General features: G+C 40.2%; 1 long non-coding RNA gene across 1 annotated transcript; it reads right to left on the minus strand.

Annotated features, from left to right (window-relative positions):
* Window positions 1–578: 578 nt before the first annotated feature.
* Window positions 579–13,052, minus strand: LOC114680151 (uncharacterized). The gene is made up of 3 exons (XR_003732207.2): window positions 12,549–13,052; window positions 3,746–3,914; window positions 579–2,602 (listed from the first exon to the last, which is right to left on the minus strand). It is a non-coding gene; the product is annotated as an uncharacterized LOC114680151 (long non-coding RNA).
* Between the last annotated feature and the right edge of the window lie 5,873 nt (window positions 13,053–18,925).

Genomic DNA, 18,925 nt, shown 5'->3' on the forward strand with positions numbered 1-18,925 from the left:
GTGTTCAATTTAGCACTTTCTGGAAGTAGCACAGACTTCACCACTACTTAATTCTAACATATTTTCAGCACCCAAGAAAGAAACTGCATTTTCCATTTTTTCCTCCTCCAAACTCTGGCAATCATTCCTTTTTGAGGCTGAGTAATATTCCATTGTGTGGAAATACTTCATGTTATTTATTCGCTCATCAGTTGGTGGACATTTGGGTTGTTTCTACTTTTTGGCTATTATGGATAATGCTGCTCTACAAGTTTTTGTGTGGACATATGTTTTTAATTCTCTTCAGTATGAAGACTTGAATAGAATTGATAGATCAAAGAGTAATTCTATGTCTTACTTTTTGAGGAACTGCCAGATTGTTTTCCAAAGCAGCTGTACCATTTAAATCCCATTGATTTCTTTTCTGACATTTTTATTGTTTCCGTCTGCTTTTTTTTTTTCTTTTTGTGAAATTCTATTTTAAACTCTGAAGATGAATCAGGAAAATCAAAGCAGCTTCTTCAACAAATTACAAGAAAATGATATACAGGAGATACAAGGGAAATGTATAAATTATATAGACTTAAAAACACATCAGCTAATCACAATGTATGAATTTTATTTGGGAATATAGACGGAACAGAATTGCCCATGTGTTTCTTGTTGTTCTGAAGGGTTATAGATATATAGGGGTTTGTTATATTCATGTTTATTTACATATATGTTTAAAATTCTCCATATAAGGGTTTTAAAAATTCCATTGGAAGCCTTATGTTTTAAAATGTACTCAGATTTTGTTTTAATCAGGGATATTAAGACCTGCAGACATGGAAGTGACTGTCTTATTCATACTCACAGATTCCTAGAAATAGGAGGCACAGGGACGCCCCAGGCAGAGGCAGGAGAGGGGAAGGCACGGGCAGGATCCTCTGCTGTGGTCTCTGTGGGACAGCAAGGGCAGGCAGGGCAGGCAGGCTTAGGCTGTCCAGCGTTAATAGCTTCAGCAGGCTCTGGGGCATAGGGGCCATTTCTAGTTGCCTAGTACCTCACCCTGTGGTGATTAAGGAAGGGCGGTATTGTCTCCTACAGTATCAGAGCCAGATAAAGTAGGTGGTTAGGAGTATGGGTTCTGAATTGGTAGTTTAATTGGCTGGCCCTGGGAAAGGCAATCTTTTCCCAGTAAACACCAGATGCTAGAGCGTCAAGAAAACATAAAATAAGAAAATATAATTAATGCATTCTGTGTGTACAGATGGAGTCTTCTTTTGCTTCCCCAAAAGAAGAGCCCACAGGAGCCTGGCACTGCTGGACCTGAGGAAACCCTGAAAATGTTGGTATCTGCAGATCCTCTCCAAAAAGAGGTCGCCAGTCTCCTAAGACTGCAAGCTGACCCCAGCATTCTGGGAGCCAAGAGGGAGAAAGAGTCTGCAGATCTCCCTGCTCAGTAAACTGGCTTTCACTAAATACTGTCTTTGCATAAGCAGCATTATCCAGTGTCCTGGAGCTTAGAAAAGTTCTGTTTCAATATCTGAAGAAAATAAATTGTTTCTTTTTCCGATGTCAGGGAGGAGCATTTGACTGCCAGTGTGGACTGAGGGGTCTTGGGATCACAGTCTTCCCAATGTGCTTTGAACCGACCTTCTGTGTCTGCCTCACCATCTCCTCAGCTTACCTAGATACTTGGGAACCCTAACACAAGCCCTTCTAGGAGTCTGTGGTGTGGCTTAGCTGCCTCTGTAGGCATCCCTTGGGGTTAAACATTTTCCACTCTGCTAAGTCAGTGCCATCTGTTCTTTGGCTTCATCTTCCGAAGACCCTGAGCCCTTCCCCACCCTCCTTGCCCCACCCTCCACACCAACTGCGTGGCGCCCTTGAGGCCATAGGGTTGCTACCATAGGATTTTTATATTGAGTGCTCTCATTCCAAGCAACTGTGAGATATTTCTATGGCAGCGCCTCCGGGTTCCTGTCAAATTAAATTGTAGTTGAGTGTTGGGTGCTATTTAAGAAACATCCCCCTTTCTCCTTCCTAACAGAGCCTTGAATTATTCAGTCACATGGTTTGAAACATGGGGTGGGTCCTGGTTGACTTAACCAGCACTGTCTCACCCCGTGTCACAGTTATTGGTTCCAAAGTGGGTGCATAACTGAGGCTCATGCCAGGTGCCACACAGCACTCCCTTGGTCCCCCTAATGGACTTGGGGATGGGCAAGGGTCTGAGTTGTTCCAATTAGAGTCAAATACAAGTTGTGCTAGGTTGTTAGGAACAAGAGTGTGCTTGTTCATGTTCCCTCTTTGGTGAAGAATGCAACCTCAGAAATTGTTCCTGAAGATTTTGCCACACGCAGAATTATTCTGACTTCACTGAAGGCAGAGCAGAAAATTGGGAAGAGACAGTCCTGGTAGCATCCATGAGCTTCTGTGCTCAGATTCACCCTGAAGCCTGGCCTGCTTCTGAACTACCCACCTGAGTCAATAAATTCCCTTGTATTTAAAGTCAAATTGAGCTGGATTTTTAGTTACTTGCACCTGCAGGTGTTCTGTGAAGCTGGTACTGTGAGTTTGCATCTGAGAATATTTACAGTGTTTCTCTCATGGTTGAGTCAATCATTTCAAGGATGCTCTGAGGGTAAAAAGAACGATCAATTGTGAAGCAGTGAATTGTGCTGCCAGGCACAATTCATTGGACAATAGAAAGCCTCATTTCCTGGGCAGTAGAAAGTTTCATTGTACATAAATTAATATCTTGTTTCTGTCTCAACCTCTTATTTTTTCATATGCAAAGGAGGTAAGGAAATCCAAATAAGTCCAGCAGCTAATATGCCTCTCAGACATGATCCAAAACAGAATTGAATTATGTAAGCCTTGTTAAAATTCATCATCATCATTCATATTTCTGAATATTTAAATTAGAAATTCTGAAAAAGTAGTTTGTTACAGAGGTAGTTTGTATGTATGTAGGTATATTTTCAGGATCAAAAGTTTATTTTTTATTATCTAATTGAGTTTAATTTACATATAATAAAATTTAGTAATTTTAAGTGTACAAATCAATGCATTTTGACAAATATACATATTGTCATGTACACAACACTACCATTAAAATACATTTCATTACCCCCAAAATTCCCTTGCATGCTGCTGTAGTCAGTGACCCCTGCCCCACACCTCAGCTCCTGGCAGTTGCTTTCTTTCACTCTAGTTTTGTCTGTCTTAGAATATGATACAGGCCACGTGCAATGACTCAAGTCTGTAATCCTAGCACTAGATTGAGAAGCGGGGTTCACTTGAGCCCAGGAACTTGAGATCAGCCTGGGCAACATGGCAAAACCCCATCTCTAAAAAAAAAAAAAAAAGAAAAATACACACACACACAAATTAGCCAGGTGTGGTGGCACACCACTTTGGTCCCAACCCCTTTGGTCCCAGATACTCAGGAGGCTGAAGAATCACCTGAGCCTGGGAGGTCAAGGCTGCGGTGATCTGTGATCACATCACTGCACTCCAGCCTTGGTGATAGAGTGAGATGTTATCTCAAAAAAGAAGTATTTGATATAAATGGAATCATATAGAATATTCTCCTATACTAGTTTCTTTCATGTATTCTAATGCCTTTGAGATATGTCCATGTGGTTTCCAGTGTATATGTCATTCTTATGTTGGGCAGTAACCATTGTAGGAATATATTACAGCTTATCTATTCTTCAGTGATAGGCTATTATAAAAATATTTGGCTATTAAGAAGAAAGTTGTTATGAATACTTACATTCAGGCCTTTGTGTCAACAGATTTTCACTTCTCTTGGTTGAAAACTTAGGAGGAGGGGCGGAGCAAGATGGCCGAATAGGAACAGCTCCAGTCTCCAACTCCCAGCGCGAGCGACACAGAAGACCGGTGATTTCTGCATTTTCAACTGAGGTACTGGGTTCATCTCACTGGGGAGAGCCGGACGATCGGTGCTGGTCAGCTGCTGCAGCCCGACCAGCGAGAGCTGAAGCAGGGCGAGGCATTGCCTCACCTGGGAAGCGCAAGGGGGAAGGGAGTCCCTTTTCCTAGCCAGGGGAACTGAGACACAACACCTGGAAAATCGGGTAACTCCCACCCCAATACTGCGCTTTAAGCAAACAGGCACACCAGGAGATCATATCCCACACCTGGCCGGGAGGGTCCCACACCCACGGAGCCTCCCTCATTGCTAGCACAGCAGTCTGTGATCTACCGGCAAGGCAGCAGCGAGGCTGGGGGAGGGGCGCCCGCCATTGCTGAGGCTTAAGTAGGTAAACAAAGCTGCTGGGAAGCTCGAACTGGGTGGAGCTCACAGCAGCTCAAGGAAACCTGCCTGTCTCTGTAGACTCCACCTCTGGGGACAGGGCAATAACAAACACAGCCGAAACCTCTGCAGACGCAAAGGACTCTGTCTGGCAGCTTTGAAGAGAGCAGTGGATCTCCCAACACGGAGGTTGAGATCTGAGAAGGGACAGACTCCCTGCTCAAGTGGGTCCCTGACCCCTGAGTAGCCTAACTGGGAGACATCCCCCACTAGGGGCAGTCTGACACCCCACACCTCACAGGGTGGAGTACACCCCTGAGAGGAAGCTTCCAAAGCAAGAATCAGACAGGTACACTTGCTGTTCAGAAATATTCTATCTTCTGCTGCCTCTGCTGCTGATACCCAGGCAAACAGGGTCTGGAGTGGACCTCAAGCAATCTCCAACAGACCTACAGCTGAGGGTCCTGACTGTTAGAAGGAAAACTATCAAACAGGAAGGACACCTACACCAAAACCCCATCAGTACATCACCATCATCAAAGACCAGAGGCAGATAAAACCACAAAGATGGGGAAAAAGCAGGGCAGAAAAGCTGGAAATTCAAAAAATAAGAGCGCATCTCCCCCGGCAAAGGAGCGCAGCTCATCGCCAGCAATGGATCAAAGCTGGACAGAGAATGACTTTGACGAGATGAGAGAAGAAGGCTTCAGTCCATCAAATTTCTCAGAGCTAAAGGAGGAATTACGTACCCAGCGCAAAGAAACTAAAAATCTTGAAAAAAAAGTGGAAGAATTGATGGCTAGAGTAATTAATGCAGAGAAGGTCATAAACGAAATGAAAGAGATGAAAACCATGACACGAGAAATACGTCACAAATGCACAAGCTTCAGTAACCGACTCGATCAACTGGAAGAAAGAGCATCTGCGATTGAGGATCAAATGAATGAAATGAAGCGAGAAGAGAAACCAAAAGAAAAAAGAACAAAAAGAAATGAACAAAGCCTGCAAGAAGTATGGGATTATGTAAAAAGACCAAATCTATGTCTGATTGGGGTGCCTGAAAGTGAGGGGGAAAATGGAACCAAGTTGGAAAACACTCTATAGGATATCATCCAGGAGAACTTCCCCAACCTAGTAGGGCAGGCCAACATTCAAATCCAGGAAATACAGAGAACACCACAAAGATACTCCTCCAGAAGAGCAACTCCAAGACACATAATTGCCAGATTCACCAAAGTTGAAATGAAGGAAAAAATCTTAAGGGCAGCCAGAGAGAAAGGTCGGGTTACCCACAAAGGGAAGCCCATCAGACTAACAGCAGATCTCTTGGCAGAAACTCTCCAAGCCAGAAGAGAGTGGGGGCCAATATTCAACATTCTTAAAGAAAAGAATTTTCAACCCAGAATTTCATATCCAGCCAAACTAAGTTTCATAAGTAAAGGGGAAATAAAATCCTTTACAGATAAGCAAATGCTTAGAGATTTTGTCACCACTAGGCCTGCCTTACAAGAGACCCTGAAGGAAGCACTAAACATGGAAAGGAACAACCGGTACCAGCCATTGCAAAAACATGCCAAAAGGTAAAGACCATCGAGGCTAAGAAGAAACTGCATCAACTAACGAGCAAAATAACCAGTTAATATCATAATGGCAGGATCAAGTTCACACATAACAATCTTAACCTTAAATGTAAATGGACTAAATGTTCCAATTAAAAGACACAGACTGGCAAACTGGATAAAGAGTCAAGACCCATCAGTCTGCTGTATTCAGGAGACCCATCTCACACGCAGAGACATACATAGGCTCAAAATAAAGGGATGGAGGAAGATTTACCAAGCAAATGGAGAACAAAAAAAAGCAGGGGTTGCAATACTAGTCTCTGATAAAACAGACTTTAAACCATCAAAGATCAAAAGAGACAAAGAAGGCCATTACCTAATGGTAAAGGGATCAATTCAACAGGAAGAGCTAACTATCCTAAATATATATGCACCCAATACAGGAGCACCCAGATTCATAAAGCAAGTCCTTAGAGACTTACAAAGAGACTTAGACTCCCATACAATAATAATGGGAGACTTCAACACTCCACTGTCAACATTAGACAGATCAACGAGACAGAAAGTTAACAAGGATATCCAGGAATTGAACTCATCTCTGCAGCAAGCAGACCTAATAGACATCTATAGAACTCTCCACCCCGAATCAACAGAATATACATTCTTCTCAGCACCACATCGTACTTACTCCAAAATCGACCACGTAATTGGAAGTAAAGCACTCCTCAGCAAATGTACAAGAACAGAAATTATATCAAACTGTCTCTCAGACCACAGTGCAATCAAACTAGAACTCAGGACTAAGAAACTCAATCAAAATCGCTCAACTACATGGAAACTGAACAACCTGCTCCTGAATGACTACTGGGTACATCACGAAATGAAGGCAGAAATAAAGATGTTCTTTGAAACCAATGAGAACAAAGATACAACATACCAGAATCTCTGGGACACATTTAAAGCAGTGTGTAGAGGGAAATTTATAGCACTAAATGCCCACAAGAGAAAGCAGGAAAGATCTAAAATTGACACTCTAACATCACAATTAAAAGAACTAGAGAAGCAAGAGCAAACACATTCGAAAGCTAGCAGAAGGCTAGAAATAACTAAGATCAGAGCAGAACTGAAGGAGATAGAGACACAAAAAACTCTCCAAAAAATCAATGAATCCAGGAGTTGGTTTTTTGAAAAGATCAACAAAATTGACAGACCACTAGCAAGACTAATAAAGAAGAAAAGAGAGAAGAATCAAATCGACGCAATTAAAAATGATAAAGGGGATATCACCACCGACCCCACAGAAATACAAACTACCATCAGAGAATACTATAAACACCTCTACGCAAATAAACTGGAAAATCTAGAAGAAATGGATAATTTCCTGGACACTTACACTCTTCCAAGACTAAACCAGGAAGAAGTTGAATCCCTGAATAGACCAATAGCAGGCTCTGAAATTGAGGCAATAATTAATAGCCTACCAACCAAAAAAAGTCCGGGACCAGATGGATTCACAGCGGAATTCTACCAGAGGTACAAGGAGGAGTTGGTACCATTCCTTCTGAAACTATTCCAATCAATAGAAAAAGAGGGAATCCTCCCTAACTCATTTTATGAGGCCAACATCATCCTGATACCAAAGCCTGGCAGAGACACAACAAAAAAAGAGAATTTTAGACCAATATCCCTGATGAATATCGATGCAAAAATCCTCAATAAAATACTGGCAAACCGGATTCAGCAACACATCAAAAAGCTTATCCACCATGATCAAGTGGGCTTCATCCCTGGGATGCAAGGCTGGTTCAACATTTGCAAATCAATAAACATAATCCAGCATATAAACAGAACCAAAGACAAGAACCACATGATTATCTCAATAGATGCAGAAAAGGCTTTTGACAAAATTCAACAGCCCTTCATGCTAAAAACGCTCAATAAATTCGGTATTGATGGAACGTACCTCAAAATAATAAGAGCTATTTATGACAAACCCACAGCCAATATCATACTGAATGGGCAAAAACTGGAAAAATTCCCTTTGAAAACTGGCACAAGACAGGGATGCCCTCTCTCACCACTCCTATTCAACATAGTGTTGGAAGTTCTGGCTAGGGCAATTAGGCAAGAGAAAGAAATCAAGGGTATTCAGTTAGGAAAAGAAAAAGTCAAACTGTCCCTGTTTGCAGATGACATGATTGTATATTTAGAAAACCCCATTGTCTCAGCCCAAAATCTCCTTAAGCTGATAAGCAACTTCAGCAAAGTCTCAGGATACAAAATTAATGTGCAAAAATCACAAGCATTCTTATACACCAGTAACAGACAAACAGAGAGCCAAATCAGGAATGAACTTCCATTCACAATTGCTTCAAAGAGAATAAAATACCTAGGAATCCAACTGACAAGGGATGTAAAGGACCTCTTCAAGGAGAACTACAAACCACTGCTCAGTGAAATCAAAGAGGACACAAACAAATGGAAGAACATACCATGCTCATGGATAGGAAGAATCAATATCATGAAAATGGCCATACTGCCCAAGGTAATTTATAGATTCAATGCCATCCCCATCAAGCTACCAATGAGTTTCTTCACAGAATTGGAAAAAACTGCTTTAAAGTTCATATGGAACCAAAAAAGAGCCCGCATCTCCAAGACAATCCTAAGTCAAAAGAACAAAGCTGGAGGCATCACGCTACCTGACTTCAAACTATACTACAAGGCTACAGTAACCAAAACAGCATGGTACTGGTACCAAAACAGAGATATAGACCAATGGAACAGAACAGAGTCCTCAGAAATAATACCACACATCTACAGCCATCTGATCTTTGACAAACCTGAGAGAAACAAGAAATGGGGAAAGGATTCCCTATTTAATAAATGGTGCTGGGAAAATTGGCTAGCCATAAGTAGAAAGCTGAAACTGGATCCTTTCCTTACTCCTTATACGAAAATTAATTCAAGATGGATTGGAGACTTAAATGTTAGACCTAATACCATAAAAATCCTAGAGGAAAACCTAGGTAGTACCATTCAGGACATAGGCATGGGCAAAGACTTCATGTCTAAAACACCAAAAGCAACGGCAGCAAAAGCCAAAATTGACAAATGGGATCTCATTAAATTAAAGAGCTTCTGCACAGCAAAAGAAACTACCATCAGAGTGAACAGGCAACCTACAGAATGGGAGAAAATGTTTGCAATCTACTCATCTGACAAAGGGCTAATATCCAGAACCTACAAAGAACTCAAACAAATTTACAAGAAAAAAACAAACAACCCCATCAAAAAGTGGGCAAAGGATATGAACAGACATTTCTCAAAAGAAGACATTCATACAGCCAACAGACACATGAAAAAATGCTCATCATCACTGGCCATCAGAGAAATGCAAATCAAAACCACAATGAGATACCATCTCACACCAGTTAGAATGGCGATCATTAAAAAGTCAGGAAACAACAGGTGCTGGAGAGGATGTGGAGAAATAGGAACACTTTTACACTGTTGGTGGGATTGTAAACTAGTTCAACCATTATGGAAAACAGTATGGCGATTCCTCAAGGATCTAGAACTAGATGTACCATATGACCCAGCCATCCCATTAATGGGTATATACCCAAAGGATTATAAATTATGCTGCTATAAAGACACATGCACACGTATGTTTATTGCGGCACTATTCACAATAGCAAAGACTTGGAATCAACCCAAATGTCCATCAGTGACACATTGGATTAAGAAAATGTGGCACATATACACCATGGAATACTATGCAGCCATCAAAAAGGATGAGTTTGTGTCCTTTGTAGGGACATGGATGCAGCTGGAAACCATCATTCTTAGCAAACTATCACAAGAACAGAAAACCAAACACCGCATGTTCTCACTCATAGGTGGGAACTGAACAATGAGATCACTTGGACTCAGGAAGGGGAACATCACACACAGGGGCCTATCATGGGGAGGGGGGAGGGGGGAGGGATTGCATTGGGAGTTATACCTGATGTAAATGATGAGTTGATGGGTGCAGCACACCAACATGGCACAAGTATACATATGTAACAAACCTGCACGTTATGCACATGTACCCTACAACTTAAAGTACAATAATAATAAATTAATTTAAAAAAAAAGAAAACTTAGGAGGAATTATTATTTTTTTAAGTTATGGATTTTTAAATGATTGTCAGTTGTCAGTTACTTTTAAAAAATGTAAATTCTTAAATTTAAAAGTTTAGGATGTCTGACTACCCTGACAAAAACAAGCAATGGGGAAAGGATTTCCTATTTAATACATGGTGTTGGGAAAACCGGCTAGCCATATGCAGAAAACTGAAACTAGACCCCTTCCTTACACCTTATACAAAAATTAACTCAAGATCGATTAAAGACTTAAACATAAGACCTAAAACCATAAAAATCCTAGAAGAAAACCTAGGCAATATCATTCAGGACATAGGCATGGCCAAAGACTTCATGACTAAAACGCCAAAAGCAATGACAACAAAAGCCAAAATTTACAAATGCGATCTAATTAAACTAAAGGGCTTCTGCACAGCAAAAGAAACTCTCATCAGAGTGAACAGGCAACCTACAGAATGGGAGAAAATGTTTGCAATCTATCCATCGGACAAAGGGCTAATATCCAAAATCTACAAGGAACTTAAACAAATTTACAAGGAGAAAAAAAAACCATCAAGAAGTGGGTGAAGGATATGAACAGACACTTCTCAAAAGAAGACATTTATGTGGCAAACAAACATATAAACAAAAGCTCATCATTACTGGTCATTAGAGAAATGCAAATCAAAACCACAATAAGATACCAACTCATGCTAGTTAGAATGGCAATCATTTAAAAGTCAGGAAACAACGGATGCTGGAGAGGATGTGGAGAAATAGGAACGTTTTTACACTGTTGATGAGAGTGTAAATTAGTTTAACCATTGTGGAAGACAGTGTGGCAATTCCTCAAGGATCTAGAACCAGAAATACCATTTGATCCAGCAATCCCATTACTGGGTATATACCCAAAGGATTATAAATCATTCTACTATAAAGACACATGCACACATATGTTTACTGCAGCACTATTCACAATAGCAAAGACTGGGAACCAACCCAAATGCCCATCAATAATAGACTGAATAAAGAAAATGTGGCACATATACATCATGGAATACCATGCAGTCATAAAAAAGGATGAGTTCATGTCCTTTGCAGGGACATGATGAAGCTGGAAACCATCATTCTTGGCAAACTAACACAGGAACAGAAAAGCAAACACCGCATGTTCTCACTCATAAGTGGGAGTTGAACAATGAGAACACATGGACACAGGGAGGGCAACATCACACACGGGGGCCTGTTGCAGGGTCGGAGCCTAGGGGAAGGATGGCATTAGGAGAAATACCTAACATAGATGACAGGTTGACAGGTACAGCAAACCACCACGGCACGTGTATACCTGTGTAACAAACCTGCACGTTCTGCTCATGTATCCCAGAACTTAAAGTATAAAAAAAAAACAAAAGTCACAGGATGTTTGTGATAGTATCTATTACACTGATGTTGACATCACACATGGTTGACTATTTGGAGACTCCAAGTGAAATTTCTTGCAGTTCTCAGTACCAGGAAAATATGTATTTCTGGATAAAAACTCAAAAATTTTAGAAAAACATCCAAGTTTCATAGTCTAGAGCTCTAACACTGGAATCTTCCAAATTTAAGGATTAATGATTTACCTAAATCTAAAAATAGTAGGTTGCGGATGTATTTAAACAGTGTGCCTAGGTAGTATGCTTATATATTAAGATTAAAATGGTCTTCTAAAGTTTATTAATTCTAACATAACCTTTATTGTTTCATGTAGACATACCTTTCTGATTCCCAGGATAATTTAAACAATTAATTCTAAGCAACTATTAACTTAGTTCTAGATTGGGATATCTATTTATGCATTTGAAGCTTTAGATATGTATTTCAAATCAGAAATGTGTGCTGGTCATGGAAAGTTGTGACTTAGAGCCTCAGGTAAGTTTTTTTTCATGTGAACATACTGCTTCCAATTGTTGTTATGCCCAGAGCAGACAATTAATAGATACCCTTGGAACTGAATGAGTGATTAACTGCAAATATCACAATACATCTTCTTAGCGGGCATGATAATTAGACACATTTAGTCCTTGCTGTGACCTAAGAAAGGAATTCTTTTCATTAAATGTTTAATGTCTCACCCTGTTCATACAGCCGGAGTTACTGATTCAGTTTGATGTGAATTCAGTCTCATAAAAGACCCATCATTATAACCTGCACTTATGCTTCCTATAGTATTGGAACTTCCAACTTGTATACAAAATAGATATGCTTCATATTCTTAAAAACCATAAGAAATCTCCCTTTATTCATAATAAACACAGAATTAGGTATTCTATTAAACTGAACAATAGAACTCACTGGGAGTGACCGCATAAACTATATCACGAATTGTCCAAGTGTCTGGAGAGGTCAGTGGGCCATTTCGCTCCACGCTGTGCCATGAGCCAACCACGAGGGTTGTCAGTGACTCACTTCGTGGGTCACCCAGGGCACGTGGTGCTGAGGCTGTCAAAGAGCAAGACGGGGCTACATCTAAACTCAGGCCTCTGCTAAGTGTCCGAACTCGGGCAAGATGCTAAGGACTTTAGAGACGTTTCCTTTTCTATGACTGGGGTTATAACACTCACCCTGTCAGGTTCTCGTGTGCGTTGACAAGGCTGGCACGTGACACACCAGGGGCACAGCTGGACGGGAACCTTCTTCCTCAGACATCAGGGTCCTCATGAACATCAACAAAATAAAGAGAGCAGGAGAGCAGGAGAGCAGGGGAGCAGGGGAGCAGGGGAGCAGGGCATCTCCAGCTGTGTCGGGACTGCAGCAGGGACTCAGCAACAATCAGTCTCTTTCTCTTGTTTCATCCAAATCATATATTTAAAAAATAGGTGGGGTTATCATGGATGTTTATATTGATTCCTGGGATCAGACAAATATACCTTTCCTTGTCATGCTGTTTTCTCTTCCCAGATGGTTTGAAGAGCTTCGTTTTGGACTTGATATTCCTGGAGTGCATTCTTTTTTCTAATTAGTTCAGTCTCGACCCTGAGCCATCACCCCTCCAGAGTAGCAGGACATTCCACTCCACCATTGTTGGGGTGCCACAATTTCACTACTAATCGAAGACTCCTTGGTTGCTGAAAAATGAGAGATGTACCTCTAATAATGAGTCTAGATTGTCACTGCTCACTTCCTCATTTTCCAATTCCACAGGGGGCCCCCCAAAGCCCAGAAGGTCTCATTTTGGACGTCTTATAGACCATGGGAACCAGAAAACACTGGGAACCCTAGGGCCAGCACCCACCTCATTTGCACCCTGTCTCTGTTTCCATCACCCTATAGATATTGCCACAGAGCAGTGTTGGGACCCACTGGAGATCTGACTGCTCCCAGTCTGGGAAACTGCCTTCTCTCCCTCCACTGATATCATATTTCTACTTTCCACCCCACAGAAATCCTTGAATGAATCACAAAAGGGATTGGTACTTACCTGGTGTGAAGCAGAGCTGAGCCAAAGGATGAAGCAATATTGCAATGGACTCTGTCATTGATATCACTAGTTCGCAAATCTGTTACCACTATGGTCAAATTTTTATATTCACTTTAAAATTATAACTCATCTGCTCATTGTATTCAAGGCAACATCTACCCTAAAATGTACTCAGGCATTAATTTATGCTTTTCTGTTTACAAATGAGAATTCATAAGCAAATTGAGGTAGCAATTACATTGAGGTAGCAATTACAAAACTGAAGGCAAAACAGAAGACATATACACATACATCAGTGAAACAAAACAAAGAGCCCAGAAACACACTGAAATACAGCCAGCTGATCTCTGACAAAGGAGTAAAGGCAATTCAATGGAGAGAGGAGAGTCTTTTTAACAAACGGTGCTGGAACAAATGGACATCCATGTGCAAAAAAAAAAAAAAAAAAAAAAAAAGAATCTATAAACAGACCTTACACCTTTTACAAAAGTTAATGCAAAGTAGATATTAGATCAATATATTAAATGCAAAATTTTCAAACTCCTAGAAGATAACATAAGGAAAAACTCTAGATAACCTCGGATTTGGTGATTCTTTTAGATACAACAGCAAAAGCATTATCCACGAAGAAAAATATTGGAAAGTTGAACTTTAACATAAAAAAACTTTACTTTTGTGAAAGATACTGTTAAGAGAATAAAAAGACAAACCAGAGACTGTGAGAAAATATTTGCAAAATATATCTAAGGATTCATATCTGAAATATGCAAAGAACTCTTAAAACTCAATAAGAAAACAAATAACCCAATTAAAAACGGGCAAAAGCTGAACAGATATGCAGATGGAAATTAAGTATATGAAAAGATGCTCTGTATAATGTGTTATTAGGAATTGCCAATTAAGACAACAGTAAGATACCACTACATACCTATTAGAATGGCCAAAATCCACAAGACCAAAAACACCAAATGCTGGTGAGGATGTGGAGCAAAAGAAACTCGCATTCATTGCTGTGGGCATTATGTGACATTTTGGAAAAGGGAAAATTACATAGATAGCAAAATAATCAGTGGTTGACAGGGGTTGGGGAGAGGAAAGGATGGATGGACAGAGAGCCCTGGCTGTTTAGGGCAGTGAGACCACTGTGTGCGATTTCACAACGGTGGACCCACGACAGTGTGCAGATGCCCACACCAATTGAATGCAGACCACAAAAAGGTATTAATTACATAAACCATAAACTTTCATAATGAAATAAATGTTTTTTAAAAGAAGATAGTGTTGTTCAGTTACTGTCTACTTTCTGAAATGGAGATGGTGGAGCGCTTTCATGGTGTGAGGATAAAAATAGATTAGAGAATGTAATAACTAAAATAGGTATGTAAACATTGTTAAACTATTTTATTCTCATTTAAAAAACATGCGTTAAATATATTTGTTATGCTTTACAATTGAGCAAGTAGTGCAAACACATTAATATAATTCTCCTCTAGCTCCACTCAGAAGTCAGGACTGCAGGGCTTCAGTGCAGGACCGCACAGCTCCACCTGCACCTGCCAAATGCAACAACCTCTTTCAGTGTCATTAAAATATTTCAGTAGGAGGATTGAGTTTAGATCCAACCTGTGTTTTCTCCCCTGGAAAACAAAGGTTTTTATGAAACAAAGAAGGTCTTTACCGTCTTCATCTGAAATGCTGAGGCATCTGCAATGTCTGCTGTAAGTGACACCAGGCTCTCCTCTGAAATCTAGCAATGGGAAAATAGACTGTAGATTCTGCTTTCAGAAAGGGGGGAATCAGAACTAAGTCGAAATGCCATGTCCTCATTCATAAACATCTTATTTTACAAATTCCACAGGTTTAGTTATTTGGGGATTAATATGGGCCTATTTTAAAGTGCATTTATTAATTTAGCATGAATTGTTCAAATGCATTCTGGATCCTGAGCTGATATCCAGCAATGCTAAGTGTGTGCCTGTGTGAGTCACCAGCACTGATGAGCCTCAGGTTATTGTATTTATAAACTGAAGGGGCTTAGGCTTGCTCTGATTTTTTAAAAACCATTTTTAACAGTAAAAACTGTTTTTCTTGCTACATAAAAATGTACAAGAAAAACTCAAATATTACCAATGATAAATTATAATTTTATTAATATAAATTATTTTTGTGAGCTCAATTTATATGACAGTTATTATAAAAGAAATAAGCAATGCCAGGCGCGTTGGCTCAAGCCTATAATCCCAGCACTTTGGGAGGCCGAGACGGGCGGATCACGAGGTCAGGAGATCGAGACCATCCTGGCTAACACGGTGAAACCCCGTCTCTACTAAAAAAATACAAAAAAACTAGCCGGACGAGGTGGCGGACGCCTGTAGTCCCAGCTACTTGGGAGGCTGAGGTAGGAGAATGGCGTGAGCCCAGGAGGTGGAGCTTGCCGTGAGCAGAGATGGGGCCACCGCACTCCAGCCTGGGCGACAGAGCGAGACTCCATCTCAAAAAAAAAAAAAAAAAGAAAGAAATAAGCAATATGAGGTGGCCATTACCATCCTTTCTCATTTTATTTTGTTGCTATTGATTTATTTTATATGCTATTGATAAATCTTGATGTATACAGAAAAGTAGTTTCAAAGAATAATTTTTTAAAAATCTTGACTTGTAATTTCAAGCAACTTTCAAAAAATTCTTGCAATTTAGTTTTAAAGATTCTAGAACAGTTTTCTATGTCTTAAAGCTAAATAACTACAAAGAGCTACCTCTTCTCACATTCTGTATTATAAATATGTAAGTCAGAAAAGGAACAGACAAAATCATAAAAACACATGCATGAACAAATGGGCCTTGGCTCACATTTACTTGGATCTGGCAATGCACCTGGGTTACAGTACTATTTTTGTGTGTAATTTTACATGAGTGGACTGTTGTCAAAATAAAAATTGTCTACAATCTCTATTTAGTGGTATATTTGCACAAATGGTAAACATATACATAGAGATAATGAGAGAAATTTATTTCATGGCTTACAAGAAGACAGGTTGAGACATTTAAATGTTTCATTCATGCTACCTTTTATGATGCACTTGTATGGGCATGGTATTTAAATGTATTATTAAAACTTTTAAATGCTCAATGTTACAGATGGAATTATTAGAGAAAGTACTAACTTATATCCTCTTTGTGTGTGCTTTGGAGGCATCAGGAAATAATAAAGCAGCACTTTTCCCATCTATTTCCTGAAGGCCAAGCTGTGCTTTTGCAGATTAGGTCTTTCTGTAACACATACACACACACACACACACACACACACACACACACACACACACAATATAGTCTTTAGGGGTTTAAAGGAGGAAAAGAGAATTTGCCTGGATAACTCTCACCTAGGTATTTTCTAGGGAGATCTAGAATCATCTAAGGGTTAAGTTAATCTGGACTAGCCAATGGGAAAACAAAATGAGGATGCCGGGGAGATGTTCCCAGAACAGTAGCATTCCTAATGGGCTAGGCCCTAGTCACATGCAGTTCTCCAGATGTGGTTGGTGTGGCCAAGGTTCCGGCATATGACGGCTGCCTTCCTGGCACTTCTTGTGCTGTGAGGAGCATCCCCTCCCCAGTGCCAGGGCAGTGGTCCTCTCACCCCCTTCAGAGTAAAGGGCCAGCAGTCAGCAGTCACAGGAAAAGTAGTGAGACAGGAAGGTGAGGAGCATGAAGTGCCACCATCCCAGCCTCCAGTGTCTGGCACAGAATATGACGAGGAACTTCCACGAATTGGAATCTTCCACATCTCGATACATGGGAGTTTCTGCTAGATATAATTTGGCTTATAAAAAGAAAGAAATATTGTCTTCTTGCATGTAAATATTGTAGAAGAGTTAATGATTGTAACCTGCATGTTTTACATTCTGAGATGCTATTAAATCAATATGCATCACAAAACTATTGATAATTTTTTAGAAGAACAGAAGAGATCTCATCATATGAAATGCAGTGGATCAATTGTAAGATGCAGGCTAACTCCAGAGTAAGTAAAGCATGGGAAAAAATCTGTCTTAGAATGGAAAAATACAGTGGTGAAACTATTTTTAACTAGAATTTAAATGCAATATTTGAGGATATGAAGCCCACAACTCATTTTGAAAACTACTGGCTCAGATGACCTCAGCGATAGGAAACCTCTGAAAGAACATTAATCTAATCATAATTTTCTGTGCCTTTGCCTGAGAGTCTATCTGAAAGTGGTGCAGTTTTTACAGAAGAGGAATAACGTGTCCCAAACTGGGAACCCTTCACAGGTCACCATTCGGGTGGTGCTTCACTGTGGAGTTTTGGTCAGCAGAGGGCTCCAGGGACTGCTGGGGAAGGCCAGGACATGGAAAAGGGCCTAGAGCCAGGGTTACCTGGGAAAGAGTGGACCCATTTTGCCAAGCACCTAAGGACCATGCCATACAGGACCCTCTCAAAATCACTCGTACACTATGTGGGAATAAAGGATAAGAGAAATTAATGTGTACTTAGCATGTGAGAGCTGAAATTCACAGTCAGCCTCAGCAAACAAATCCATACAGAAGGACGAAGTGCATGTTGTGAGACAAAGAACACCCAATTATAAGATAGAAAACCTCAGTTCTGGAAAATTCCTGAACCTGTTTGCCCATCCATGAAACAGGAATAGTGATACTACCTTCTCCACCTTTTTTCTAACAGAACTGCACATTTCTTTCAGGCCCACAGCTAAGTGTTTAATGGGAATAATGTGGAAATATAAGGTCATTGCTCTTGCATAAAAGGTTCAAGAAAACTGAGAAAGATCTAAACATGCCGAAAGGAATGATTTTTCAAAGTACAACATCTTAATTTACATAGAGAGAAATAATTTTGTCTCAAAGATTTGGCCACAGCGTAAATGCAGCACTGAAGAGTAGTTAAGCTATTTCTTCAAAGAAAATATATCAAAATTAAATCTGTACTTTTTGAGTGTGAATTATAATACACAAACCTGGTGCAATATATTTAAAACAAAGCAGAGATTAATTAATTAATTAATTAATGGTTCCCCCATCACCCTTTTCAGAAAACTCAGTAACTTAGTGCCTTAAGATGTTCAAATTGTCCCCAAAAGTTGAGATATTAGATATTTTAAAAACCTTTTCTCAAGCTTTGTTATTCTAGCTTCAGTTGGAAGATGCTTCCAACTTAAAGATGGTAGACCAAATACTGACCCAGTTGTTTCCTTTCCCTCCCAAGAAACCATGATGGTTATCCATCATGTAGAGAGAGCAGCAGAGACAAAAAAGTGATTTGATGGCCTCACAGCCTTGAGAAGGAGCATCATCTGTGGACCTTCCTGGGGGTGAGGGGCGAAGAAGTGAGGCAGGCGTCAGAAAACAGGAGGGTTGATTAAAATCTATACATTAACAGTCAACCCTTGTTATCCTCCCTCACCGATACCTGCACCCCACCCCTCAGGTAACCAGTGAGTAGAACACCAACAACCAACAGCAAGCACCTGCCTTCCAGAGAGGA

The sequence above is a fragment of the Macaca mulatta genome, chromosome 8, assembly GCF_049350105.2.
Source record: "Macaca mulatta isolate MMU2019108-1 chromosome 8, T2T-MMU8v2.0, whole genome shotgun sequence".
Classification (NCBI taxonomy): Eukaryota; Metazoa; Chordata; class Mammalia; order Primates; family Cercopithecidae; genus Macaca; species Macaca mulatta.